Source organism: Onychomys torridus, chromosome X (genome assembly GCF_903995425.1).
Source record: "Onychomys torridus chromosome X, mOncTor1.1, whole genome shotgun sequence".
NCBI lineage: Eukaryota > Metazoa > Chordata > Mammalia > Rodentia > Cricetidae > Onychomys > Onychomys torridus.
In genome coordinates, this window is record NC_050466.1 from 111,919,553 (window position 1) to 111,934,477 (window position 14,925).

Consider the following 14,925-nt stretch of genomic DNA (forward strand, 5'->3'; position numbering starts at 1 on the left):
TTCTAAACAACATGAGTGAATGATTATCTGAGAGAATAGGGAAGATTTCTATCATCAAATTAATTTCAGAGGTATGTGATTGCAGATAAGTTAGTCAAGGGATATGGTCCATGTATGTAAGCATATATCTGAAGGAAAGGGGAGATATCATCCCTAACATTGCTTCCAAATATGTCTGTTACTGGGCTAGATATTGATTCTGTCAGTTTCTTGTAAGAAGAACTCTTCACAGAAGTCCAAGTAGAAACTACAAGTTTATTGAAATGTCTATGTGGACACAACAGGCACAATTTTTGGTTTTTTTTATTGTTTGTTTGTTTGTTTGTTTATCCAGAATGCAATTTTGGTAAGGAACAGTGAGAGAATTTCCCACTGTGAGGAAAATACTAGGGTGTAAAAGAAGTGAGTAATCATAGATACAAGTGGTGTAAGTCTTGTCTCTGAGTGGGCACGAAACCAGTGTATAGTAGCTAACAGCCCAGTTATTCTGGTTGTAGGAAAAGGAAGTAGGTACTGTAGGGATCAGGACATTCCACAGATTGTGGTTAGTTAATATGAAATACATCTGCAGATAGGAAGGTTTAACTTCAATAGACAGCAACCACTATCTTAATGGAAAATAAAATGGGTAGCTCTAGAGCCATGAATCCCAGATTATGGACAAACAACCAAAGAATGAGACCAGAGGGTGAATTCCCTGCAACCAGAAACTATTGAACAGATCTTGAAGTCTATACAAATGTGTACAGAAACTGGCCATAGAAACATGGGCTAGTAGAACACATAACAGAGGCAGAGCCTTAAAGATGAATGCTTTGGGGTGTGTGTGTGTGTGTGTGTGTGTGTGTGTGTGTGTGTGTGTTTGTGTGTAAATGATGGGGAGTATATTAGCACACATATGTTGGGGGGGGGTCAGTGGATAACTTTGTGGAGTTGGTTCTTGCAGTTTTACGTGAAATCTTGGATCAAATTCAGGTCATCAACCTTGCACAGCAAGTACTTTTACTGACTGAACAATCCTGCCAGTCCATGTTATACTTTTGATAGAAGTTCCAGAACCTTTCAACATCAGGTGAAAGTAGCAGCAGAAAGCTCAGAAGCTGAACTGGAAGCTGAAGAGGCTATAGATGGACAAGCCATCAAAACGTTAAGTTGTTTCAGGGGCTTTAGTGAACAGTCATGGGAACTAGGAACTTCACTTCATTTTTTAAGCCACAAGCTCTAAGCGACGACATTTGAAATATATTAAAGGAGAGGAATCAGAAGGTTTGTGCTGGCCAGGGAAGCTGGGGTTCAGAACATCATTAATGCAAACTAAAAGCATTTTCGATTCAGAGAATTCTTTTCCTACTGGGATATGTTTTTATATTCCATTATTTTGTATAAATGTCATTGCTAATCACATTTTGTAAATAAACATTATTACTTTCTAAAAAGCCCTGAGACCAGGATGGAAACTTGGCTCTGAAATTTATCTGAATAAAAATTCTAATTTAACACACTTCTTAGGTGAGGATTTCTCTGCTTGTGTCTATATATCTACACCAGAAAATTCCTTGTAAACAGCAGCTTCCTGGAACAATAGTGTGTCTTAGCTAAAATTTGTATTTCCAAAATATTTCTTTTTTTTAATTTGTTTGTTTGTTTTTGAGACAGGGTTTCTTTGTTTAGCCCTGGTTGTCTTCAAACTCACTCTGTAGACCAGGTTGGACTCAAACTCAAGCCCTATGCCTCTCAAGGGCTAGGATTAAAGGCGTGCGCCATCACAAACCTGCTCCACATATTTCCTAAGATACCTCTTTATCTTAATCTCATTCTTAGAGAATTTTTCAACCATGGTTAACTTTATTTTTTCCAGAAGAGCACTAAGGCTTTATCTCCTAACCCCAAAGGAGACAGTACTTCTAGAAGTCAATTTTGAAATACAGAGCTTGAAGAAAATAAAGATATCACTTTCATTCTCTGAAGGAACAGACCCAAAATTTGAAGTGAATATTTTTTTAGCCAAGTAGTACAATAAATAAGCACAGATGGAGTGAACCAAAATCTTGATTTCAGACACTTCTCTTTCTATTAGCTGCATGGATGGAATATTTTTTTAACATTAATTCTTTGTGTCTTTCACATCATTCATCTGCATCCCATTCATTTTCCTGTTCCTTCACATCTGCATGCTGTGGGATGTCTTTTTGTATGGTGTGAATGTATGATGCTGTCATTGGCTAATAAAAATGCTACTTTGGCCTATAGCAAGGCTGCTTAGAGGCAGATGGGAAATTCAAGCAGAGATACAGAGAAGAGGAAGGGCAGAGTTGGAGGAGATGCTAAGAGCCAACAAGGGAAGCAAGGTGTAATGCAACACAGGTAAAGCCACAGAACACATGGTGATACACAGATTGATAGGAATGGGTTGAGTTTAATTGCAAGAGCTAGCTAGCAAGAAGCCTGAGACACAGGCAAAATAATATGTAATTGATACAAGCCTCTGTGTGTTTATTTAGGACTGAGCAGCTGCGGGATACAGGAAAGCTTCTGACTACATCTGCCCTTGCAATCTCCTTCCCACCCCTCACCCCCAACAAAATAAAATAAAATAAAATTTAAGAGAAGTAAAAGAAGAAAAGAAAAAAAAAAACAAAAAGGAAAAATCAGTCTTGTCATGGAAGCTGTAGTGTAACACAGTGAGTCATTCAGTAAACTCTTTTATCCATGTATCTTTACTTGCAAGTGTTCAGTGCAAAGAGTCATTTGTTTGGCTCAAGACCTCTGATTGCTGCTACACTATCAATGCTGGGCCCTCACTGTGACTCCTTGGTTATCTTGTTGTTGCCCTGTGTTATGTAGATCCTGCAGGTTTGGATCTGTAGGACTTGCCTCTTCACATGCTCCAGCAGATCATAGATGAGATGGATGTTGGGGTGGGCCAACTCATAACCCTGGTTCTGGGCCTAGATAGTTGCGTAATTGATCAGGCCACCAGTTTTCCCTTGTCCTTACCACCAGGGTGAGCTCTCCAACAACACCCTGGCTAGTTCACCCCTTGTAGCAATGAGCAAGGGGTGGAGACAGTTTTGCTTTCACATCTTCAGGGTCTGTTCTCCCACACCTACACCTTCAAGCCATTTCTACTGTGTGGCCCAGGTGTGGTGTAGGGGCCTCTACACCACACCACAGCTATTGAGGAGCAGGGACAGCTCTCCTGCTCTTATGACCTCAGGGCCAGCTCTCTCACCATTGTTGGGCCAGAGTGGGAGTGAAAGAGCATCTTTCCCACCCATTCCCCCACATGGTAGATGAGTAATGGGTACATGCTCACAACTTCAGTGCTGGCTTACCCACACCTCTGCCAACAGGATTGGCTCTATTGCGCTCTCCAGGCAAGGTACAGGGCCTGCTCTCCCAAGTGTTGCAGCTGGTAGAGGACAGGGGCAGCTCCCCTGCTCTTAAGGCTTATGAATGGAATCTTATGTGTTGAAAACTTAAGTTGTTGGGTGTTTTCTGGATGGCATTGTTATTTTTGTGGACTTTGAATTCCTATGGGTGTGGATAAAAACTGGCACAACCATAAAGTTGAAGTCTTAGCTTTAACAAGATATGAGAAATTTCTTAGTTGGAACTCAGAGCTTTTGTTGATGTTTGACTCATGTAGGCACTGGTTTCAGCTGGCAGGATTTGGCAAGGTCTGTAGGCATGCTGTTTCTTAAATGTTCTGTCTTGCTTGTTTTCTCAAAAGCATGCTTTGGAATGAAAATAACATAATGTATTGGATCTAATTCAAAATAATCAAGTTACAAGGGAGATTTGATATGAACACAGATTTTTAAAAGAAGATTGGTCATGGGTTGATAATTACTGAGTATGCAGGATGAGTAAGTATGTGGAGGTCCATTATACCACCATGGCTGTTTCTACATATACCTAGAATTTGCCATTACAAAAGGATTACCTGCATAATTACTTTCTTCTAGACACATGGCAGATAGGTAATAGGAGCTGGGTAGTACATAAAACCTCAAAGCCTAGGGCTTATCTACACATCTGGTAGATTTCACTTTCTTCTAAATTGATAAATGAGGATATAACTGAACTTGTTTTAGGTAACTTAAATTTACCTGAGATTGAAGAAACAGAGATTTAACTCGGGCATGGTGGTACACACCTTCAATCCCAGTACTCAAGAGGCAAAGACAAGCGAATTCCAAATTGAAGGCTACTCTGTGTTATACCAAAATACCCTGGACCCTCCCCCGGAGTAAGTACGAAATAAGTAGAAGCAGTGGTAAATATAAATGTACTTTTCTGTTCTGAGTTGAAGAAAGAGGAAATTGCAGATTTTATGTAAAAGTGCCAATTTTCATCAGGTGTTGCTCAGTCTGTGAGTATAAAATTCACCATAATTTTTATTCAGAACTTTGATTACTAGGGAGGAACCCACATTTGTAAAATAAATAATGGAAGTGATGAGACTTGTAGTGGACATAAGCGGCAAAATAGATTTTATGATTTGTATTTTTGTCTGCACAACACTGAAAAATCCAGGAGTTGCTGCACATTTCCTAAGCAATTAGGTGCATCTGGCTGTGCCCTCTCTGGCTCTGCTGTAAAATTACACACATTCAGGTCAGACATGAATGCCTCACTGCTGTAAAATGAAAAGGTAGCCAGCATCAAATAACAAAGAGTGATGGGTGATTTTTTAAGGTTTTATGGTAAAAATAAAACAGATTTAGAAAGCTTAATGAAGCAAACATATATCTTAAGCAATTATGAAGAGATAAACAACCCGTGGACTAAGACACCAAGGCTATACAATTAGAACTCTGCAACACACCTCATGCACTATCCTCATCTCAACTGTGTTAGCAAAAGTCACCATTCGGCTGGCAGGGTGGCTCAGAGAGTAAGGGTGCTTGCTACACAAGCCTAGTGACCTACATCCTGGAACTCGGGTAAAGGTGGAAGAAGAGAAATTATCCTCTGATCTACACTTTGTGGCACACACACACAAACACACATCATGTGTACACTCATTCAATAAAAATAAATAATTGTAAGTGGTCTCTCTCCTAACCTTTACATCACTCAGTTTTTCACTTAACAAGATCCTCACACAAATGCGTGTTTATAAAGACAGCCTTTGTGAGGTGCCCCTTTGTTATTGTTGAGACAAGGTCTCACTATATAAAGCAGCCTGGGCTGTAACTTGTGGGTCTCATGCCTCAGCCTCCCAAATGCTTGAATTATAGGCATCTGCCACCATGCCCAGCTTCCTCCTTAATAACGCTTAAGTATTTTAAAATGCTGGCTTTCCTACTCCATCCTTTTTCACCTTTCAATTTATTTGTTGCTGCAGAGACTGTCTTTTAGAGTATTCTGTGGTATTGATTTTGCTCTGCCCCGAATTTCCTATAAATTAATATTTTGCTCACACAGACTTGATCAGATTTGCATTGATTTTGGTTTTCATTTGTTCCCCTACTTGAAGGCATACACTTCTATCTGGAGGCCTATAAAAGCTTGCTTGTCTTTCTTTAACCATCAGTGCCATCAAGCTTGAGGTTGAAGCCATCTGCAGATATTTTTGTTGTCAGAAGAGTGTTCTCTCAAATGGAAGGGGACTCGTGGGAGCAATATTCTCTCATTTGTTAGACATCAATAAATTGTTCTGTGGCCTTTATTTGTACGTCAAGCTGGATATAAAATCTTTATCCCATAGTTTCTTTATTTAGCGCTATAAAATATGCAACTTCTTTTCTGCTAAGAGAGTTTTGCTGTCAAAGTCTGATGATAATCTTATTTTCTCTTGTTTATAAGTAATTTTGATCCTCTTAACAGGAAAGCCTTCTCTCTTTAAAGTTCAGTGATTTTCCTAGAATGTATTTCTCCATTGATTGCCCTGGGTCAGTTTCCTCAGGTACACAATTATATTCTTCTAATATGTGCTGTTCAAATATATTCCAGGGAACTTTCATTCCGTTGTACTTTTTAGAATTTGTTTTGTGTTGTTCGCACGATTTTCTTCTTTGGGGATTGAGAATAAGTAGAAAGGAAAAAAAGGTTTCAAACAGCTGCTGGGAGCATCATCGTAGGGATGAATAAAGAATTGCGAAGCAGTATTGAAAGCCCAGCTGAGATTAAATGGCATAAATTTGTAGTTCTGCCAATTGGCACAGTTATCCAGCTTTCTGTAGCAGAACTCAACACAAGCAAATAAAACAGATGTTTGGGCTTATCTAGTGCTGTCTGTTGGCAAGGTACACAAAGAGTGTGGTCAAGAAGTGACAGAGCTAGGGACTAGTTGAAATGTAGCTGAAATTCTTTAACAAAATGTTAATTGTACAAATAAGACAAAATATTTTCTAGAAGATCTCTAATAATATAATATTTTATTTATAATAAAAGTAATTGAAGAGTAGGACTGAAAATAGGACTATTTTTAGTAAGACTAAAAATTACTTTTTAGAATTTTTATAGTCTATAAAGAAATCTGGAAAAAAAAATAATTGATAAATAAATCATTTGCCTCAATTTGTTATTTGGACAAAACTACTGTGGTATGGTCTTGGCCAAACCATAAAAAATACATATGGATTTTGTTGTGAGATAATAATGTCAAGGAAAACAGTGACTTAAGAAAAAAGTATTCTTTGAGATTTTTTGTGAGTCATCTAAAGCAATATTTGTAAATGTCTGATTCGTATCAATCTTATTTCTCTTGAATTTTAAAAGTATGATACAAAAAGCACCAAAATCCCAGAAAATAAGTACAGATGGCATTTGTTTATGGAGTTTTAACACACACACTCACACACAGTTTGACTCACTATGTAGCCCAGATTAGCCTAGAATTCAATATTCTCCTGCCTCATCCCCTGCAGTACTGGGATTACAGGTTTCCAGATGGATCTACTTTTTAAAGTGGGAATGGACCAATATTTGAGTATTTGAGTATTTTCTGCTATATACCCAGCTTAATGCAATACTAGACATCATTATGCTAATACTAAGATAGACTACCTAATCTGGCTTTTCATTCTCCAGATTCTCTTACTTCCATGCATCAGTCAGCATCCATGTTATAATCTTAGTCCTATTTTATTTGCTCTAATGATGAGGTTTAACAATTGCAAAAAACACTAAAATCAGCTAAGCAAAATTATCTCCTTTTCCTCTTTCTCTTCTTCCTCTTCCCCTGCCTCATACAGTAATTCAGGCTGGCCTCAGATTTGTAATCTGCCCCTCTCTGCTTTCCAAATTCTGGCGTTACAGGCAAAACACACTACACCTGGCTAAACAAGATTTTTTTTTTCTCACGAGAGACAGGGTTTCTCTGTGTAACTTTGCGCCTTTCCTGGAACTCACTTGGTAGCCCAGGCTGGCCTCGAACTCACAGAGATTGCCTGTCTCTGCCTCCCAAGTGCTGGGATTAAAGGTATGTGCCACCACGGCCTGGCTAAACAAGATTTTAATGAGCTTGTGTAGACCAATCCACCCAGGTGTAGCCTTTATGACGATCTCAGCCTCTCAGTCATTTCTTATATTGAGTTATCTTCAAGCTATTTCCTAGTGCTACTCTTCACAAAAAGCTTGAGAATGCGTCTATGGCTACCCATAATACCAGTTTTTGATGATTTTACTGGGCCAAGGCAGTAATAGAGCTACGGAATGAATGCTTCTTTGCAGTAGCTTGCCACATGTCTATGCTGATATTTCAAGGATTTGAGTAATAGCCTTCCAAATTCATCTTCACCTGGAATCTCAGAATATAACGATCTTTCAAAAGGTATCTTTAAAGTGTCTTTATGAGAGGCAGAAGGGATATAGAGAGCAGAAGGCCCTATGAAGACAGAAGCAGAAATCAGAGTTACAGTAGCTACCATAAACCAAAGGCTGTCTGCAGCCACTAGAAGTGGGAGAGACACCATGTTTGTGGCAACTGAGTATGGCAATGTACAGGAAATAATTCATGAATATTGCACCAAAGATTCTGTATCTGATCAATACCAAAACTGTTGGCACGAGTACTACTGATGCTTTGGATCTAGAAGTTTCTAGATTTATTTTTGTTAACTGAAGCCCCTTTGATATAGGATTCAGGCTTACAATTATTGGCCCGGGTCTTGTATCCAATCTGATACATGCCATGTTATTCTTATCTATTTCTTCTCTACATTTCAAGCACTGTTTTTAAGAATTGAATTTGTTCATCTTGATCTGAAACCTATAATTCTTTACCAAAAGAGCATTTAGACCCTATTACATTTGTGAATATAATACTCCATGGTCCGTTGTTTCTCACTGCCATAAATTCTCCTAAACAATTCTTTAAATATACCTGATGCTCTTCTAACTCACATCTCAGTATATATACATATACATATATATATATATATATATATATATGTATATGTATATATATATACATATATATGTGTGTGTTTGTGTGTGTTTATAGATATTATAGATATATAGATACACTATTTGAGCCAGGTGCTCATGTAGCACAGGTTGTCCTTGAACATGCTGTGTAGCCCAAGATAAGATGAATTGACCTAGTCTCTTGCCTCTGACACTCAAGTACTAGGATTAGAGTAGAGTCAGTTTCTGTTATCTCTTTACCAAATAAAATGCTTTTCTCAGAAAGATGAAAGAATTGACACTCCTTCAAATTAATCATTTTTCTAAACATTGTGTGTGTATGTGTCTGTATTTGGATATGTGCACATAAGTGCAACTGCCTGTGGAAGCCCAGGGTATCAGATGCCCCCTGTATCTGAAGTTAGAGGCAAGTTTGAGTCTCCCAATATGGGTGCTGGGTACTGAACTCAGGTCCTCTGCAAGAGCAGTACATGCTCTTAACTATTGAGCCATCTCCTCAGCCCTTCAAGCAAGTCTTCTACATCCCAAGGCAGGGGGAAAGAAAAGTTTGGACTACCAGATTCCTACTTATCAGCTCACAGGTCCTGCCTGTCTGCTTCCTCATAGGATCCAACAGAGAGTGACTGTTCACTACCAACATGGACCACTATAACTTTTTTCTTTCTCTACACCTCTTTTGGAGCATAGGTATGTTGTATGATGTTTCTTGTCCCACTCTAGACAAGACATTCCACAGTCATTTCCTTTCCTTCACCTGGCAAACACTGGGGATGAAGAGACGGCTCTGGGCTGCTTTGTTCTGGGGATCTTTATACTTCTTTCTTTCATACTTCCCTCTCCAAGCTGAAGGGAGCCACAGGACTGTGGCAATGCTCCATTCTCTCCACCTCTCATTTATGCATCGCAAGGAACTTGTCTGATTCAGCACAAGCACCATCTCTGCCCATACCTCTCCACACGTACCTTGACCAAAGAGCACATGTGAGTGTGGGGCAAAAACCACAGTAACTATTGGTAAGCACACCTTGAAAAGAGTATTTTGTTTTTGCAGTGCTTTTGCCTTCTTCAGAACAGAGAGTGAAAATTCCATAGTTCTCTTTACCCTGATAATTTTACCAGAAAAGTTGATTGAAAAAAAAATTTAAGTCTTATAAAGCTTTACCATTAAGTAAGAGTGGAGATATTTCCCTAATTCGTACCTGTTACCTATGAAATATTCTTCTTCCAAACTCTAACACCCTGAAATACAGGTGCACTGTGGTCTTGAATGAATAGCACTGCAGGACGTGCTGGGTAGAATATTGAGTAATGAGGAAAATTTTTAAAAGAAAGTAGTGTTTCAATTATAGTATAATATGACAAACTAAGTCTTTGTGCTTAAGTGTCTCTCACCAGTGTCAATAAATCAGTTTGTTAGCGTAGAACTCTGTAGCAAAAATCACTTGCTCCTGTGGGCAGGGACATAATTGCCTTGAGAGTGTACCAGGACTGTAGAAAGGACAGGAGATTGGCACCATATGTGGTAATAGGCCATTTTAAGGCAGTCACAGTTAATGCTCATGAGTAGGAACAGAGTAAGCTATATATGGAAGTAATTCCCTTGTAAGACTTGTAAGATTCAAGAAAACAGATGCATTCAGATTTCAATTCAAGATAAGCTTGTGGCCAACTATTAAATAACCAGTTTCCTCTTGGTTTCTTAGTGAATCTATGCTTTCTGCTGCTGGAGGAAAGAAAGTGCTGCTCTAAGTAGTTGATGTTGTAGAATAACCAAGTCCACAGAGCTGTCCTTTGTTACAAGATGCTCTGCTCACAAAATCTACATCTGGATTTAACACTTTAGCATGTGCTGGGCTTAAAGAGACGCCTTATTCCACTTCAGTTTTCGGGAAGACTCCAGACAATAGAAGATGTGGATCAAGGAGCTACAAGCAAAAGTCCAGGTTCACATGTGTCCCGTGTCTACAATAAATGGCATACACTAAAGTTCAGTTTTGAAGAAAACTGCATTGCCCTTGCTTTGCTTTCTGTTTCATATGGCAGGTTGGTGATATCAGGAGTCAGAAACAAGTTTGTGTGTGTGTGTGTGTGTGTGTGTGTGTGTGTGTGTGTGTGTGTGTGTGTAAGATACCAGCTTCCTGCCAACCAGTCCAAAGCACTTTCTGTTTGGGATTCTGTATATTCTCTGTACAGATTAAAAGCATGTGAATCCACTGGTTCTAGAACCTTTTCACATTTCTTACTACTGTGATTACATGCACAATCACAGTTGGGTGTAGCAATGGCCTTCTCCAAAGCCTCCATGATTGCTGTGGATATCGCTCTGTGTAAATAAAGTTCTGATTGGCCAGTGGCCAGGCAGGAAGTATAGGCGGGACAAGAGAGAAGAGAATTCGGGGAAGTAGAAGACTGGAGGAGACACCGTCAGCCACCACCATAAAAAGCAACATGTAAAGACACTGGTAATCCACAAGCCACGTGGCAAAGAATAGATTAACAGAAATGGGTTAATTTAAGATAGAAGAAGTAGATAACAAGCAGCCTGCCATGGCCATACAGTTTCTAAACAATGTAAGTTTCTATGTGCTTTCTTGGTTGTGTCTGAGCGACTGTGGGACTGGCGGGTAAGAGAGATTTGTCCTGACTGGGCCAGGCAGGAAAACTCTAACTACACCATGATCATGACTTACTTTACAGCATTCTGCTTCTGTTGTCCTCAGTATAGCTGTTAGCCAGTTTATGACATGCTGCACCTTCTGTGCTCTCTCCACATCTTATGCAAAGAAAGGAACCTACATGTCCTCTTCCACTTAACTCTGCTAGACAATCCTGGCAAGTCTCCAAATGAAAGTCATTTTGATTCATGTTTTGGGTTTTCCTGGAATGATTGTCAAGTGAAACAAATTGCATGTGGGAGTTGCTCTTTTGTCTGCTCCTATCATCTTAGAATTTAGTATGAGTTCTGTAGAGTGGGTGCTGGTAAATAGCAATTCACTGCTCCGTGATGAGATTCATGTGTCAGGTATTTAAAGTAGCTAAAACAGCTGCAAATAATGACCCCACTCCTTCCACACTCAGGGCATCTTCAGGAGTCAGGTCTCTTTTTAATTCCTATTGTTTCATTTACAGATTTAAAGCATCAGTTATTTACATGTGAACCATTATCTTTGCTGTGGCTGAATAATAGAACCTGGTTTTTGTTTCAGGAGTCAGGCAGACATCTTTTAATTTCAGAGTTGATAAACCCTTGTGGTAGCTAGTGTAGTCAACTTCACAAAATCAGAATTACCCAGGAGAGGCAAGTCTTCAGGCACGCCTGTGAGGGATTATCTTGATTAGATTAACTGAAGAGGGAAAATGCATCCTAAAAGACAGTAGCACTGTTCCCCAGGGCTGGGGGCCTGGACAGCATAAAAAGAAGAAAGTTAGTTCAGTACAAGCATTCATCTTTTTCTGCTTCTTGACTGTAGATACAATGTGCCTCAAACTCTTGCCACCAAAATGTTCTCACTTTGAAAAAACGGTGAGGCAAAAGAAACCTTTTCTCCACCTGAGTTGCTTTTGTCAGGGTATTTTAACACAGCAAAGAGAAAAGGTAACCAGTAAACCCTAGAAGACAAACTAATTGCTATAGTCATTTTGATTCTGTTTTCCTCAATAAGTGGATTTAGCTAGAATTTGGCCTATACCCAAAGTTCTAATCAATGAGATAACAAATGGAATATGGGTACTATTCCTAGGAACAAGTTTGCTTCCCAATAAAAGGGTCAGGGCATAAACTAGGTAGTTGCTGACAGTTCCCCTCCCTTCTTCCTGCTTTGAACTAAGAAGAGAACCTTAGCATTCTTAGCAATCTAACAACCATGATATGACAGTTGTGAAGACAATAACGAAAGCCAGAGTCAATGGATTTGATATTGGTGTTGAGCACTCTCACCAACAGCAGTTACTGTTTCCCCTAGACCCACATCCCAAGCTTCTTAGTCTCTGAACCTTTATACATATATGCATTAATGAGAAATATTAATTTCATAGCTTTGAGAAGTGTCTTCTGCTCAGATAAGATGCATTAACAGAAACTGGACAAAAGTTATATGGGGAACTTTTTGTATTTTTTCTTTATTTCTGTAACTCTGTGTAAATGAAAATGTATTACAAAATAAAGAGTTTAAAACATTATTGAGTACTTCTCCTAAAAGTTCACTTATACAAAATCTATCGATGTTCTTATATTATAGATTAAAATGGAAAGATTTTAGAAATTTGTATTTATTAATCCAAGTGTGAAAATATCTGTTAGCATTCAGGCATCTATACTGGCCTGCCCTTAGGGTCCTGACAAGGTGTACATCCTGCCTACAGCAAATGTGTACATTTGTGTTATTAAAGGCAGGCCTGGCTTAGCACCAGTCTCTTTCTCTTTCTCTTTCTCTTCCTTTGCTCTCCTCCCCAGGGACCAGTTTCTGCCCCTGTCTCTGCCCTCTTTTCTGTCCTTTCTCTCCCCTCCCCTCAATAAACCTCCCACGTGGATCCTGTTGTATGGTGTGAATCCTTCCCGCTGTTTTAAAAATACAACAATATCTACTGTGCTTGTGTATAAGGCCCTGAGTTCTATCTCCGGTGCCACTAAAATACTAATGATAATGCCTATTTCCTGCCAACACAAGTAACATATTTTCATTAGAGTTATATTTTCCAAAAGACCAACATTTTAGTGAGGAGAGTATCGATGGCTCACGTTTATTCAAGACTGTTCGGTGCCATCATTGTCATTCAATCTACTGGGACAAGTTGCCCTGGATCAGTTATATGAGGAACATCTAGTTTTAAATCAGTATTTAGTTTGAAAAGAGTATGTTAATGCTTTCTTAGATAATTCTAGATAAGCCTACTTAATAGTTCATAGAAATTGAGCAGATGGTAGATTTTAAAAAGGTCAGTTGCCATATAGAATCAGATATAATATTGATTAGTTTTTCATACTCTAGTATAGTTTGATTGGATCTTGGGCCCAGTAATGATTCTGTACTATGAGGCACTCACTAATTGTTTACAAATACTGGTTCACTGAGCTATGCAGGGCTTCTAATCTGTGCATTTCATGAAATAATAGAAAAAAATCACAATTTGCTAACTACCATTGATCCTTTCATGAAAGTCTTTATGACTGCTGCTGGCATATTTGGGGGCCACTCCTTTGATTTGTACTCTCAGATTCCATTGCTTTGTATCTGGTGGTATAAATTTCAGCAGAGTAAAAGGGGCAAACAGTTTCTTCTAATTATAATAATCATTATTGTGAAAGATTATTAGAGACTCACACTCTGAGAACCATACTGAGACAAATCCTTATTTCTTTAATTCAGCCTTAAAGATGTTTTCAGTTATCTATGACTGAAAGCATGCTTGATATGTACAACTGAAAATGTATTATAGAGTATCCCTTGATACGTCTATGGTCTTCCACTTCTGCTTACAAAAAAAAATCTTCTGGTTATCTTTTTAATTCAGTATATTTGCCATATGGTGCCATGGACTTCACTCCTCTATACCCAGTGGCGATTTTCTGACTGGCATGTGCAGTCTATATGCTATAGATTCTGCAAAGAGTGTTAAGAAATCCCCAGACTGCAAGCAACCTACCTAGCTTTGAAATATGTCTCAAGATTTAATTTATGGAATATGAATATTTCAATTATTAAAGTTACTGAGTATGCCATTTTGAACACATTAATAATAAACTCATAGTCACCAATAATGCATCACTGTTGAATTAAAGACAGAAATCAATAAAGCACTTCCCTTTGGTGTCATTTGACCAAGAGTGAGCCCAGATTTGAATTCTCTACTTTGCTCTCCCTTTGACTTTGGCTGTCTCTCTCTGCTGCATGAATCTGAATCTGTGCCTGCCTGAAGACTGTCTTGTGAATCTATTCCTGTCTTTGTGTGTCTTCCTATATCTATCTGTATGTGTCGGTGACAAAGAGTTTTTGTCCTGTGTTTATTGAACAGAACAAAGACCATCATATTGGGAAGGATTGACAATACTTTACAGAAATATGTAAAAGAGTTTTAGAGGGGATTACGTATTTAAAACATGGTTGTTTTTTGTTGTTGTTGTTGTTGTTGTTTGTTTTTTTGGTTTTTCAAGACAGGGTTTCTCTGTGAAGCTTTGCACCTTTCCTGGAATTCACTCTGTAGTCCAGGCTGGCCTTGAACTCACAGAGATCCGCCTGCCTCTGCCTCTCCAGTGCTGGGATTACAGGCATGCGCTAACACTGTCCGGCACAAACATTTTTTTAATCAAACAATACCTGTGTGCTGCATTCAGCATTTATGGTGGGTATTCATTATGTAAGATGACTTTCAACCTATATTTTCTGTTTCCAGCAAATGATTATCATAACACACACACAAACACACAGCCATTATTACTCTTATCTAAGGCATGAAAGAGGACATAATTTAGGAATTACACCTAAGCATTAGTTTAGGTTGTAAAACTTCATTACACAGAAAATCCAAGGCAGGTGAGTTGTTGCATTG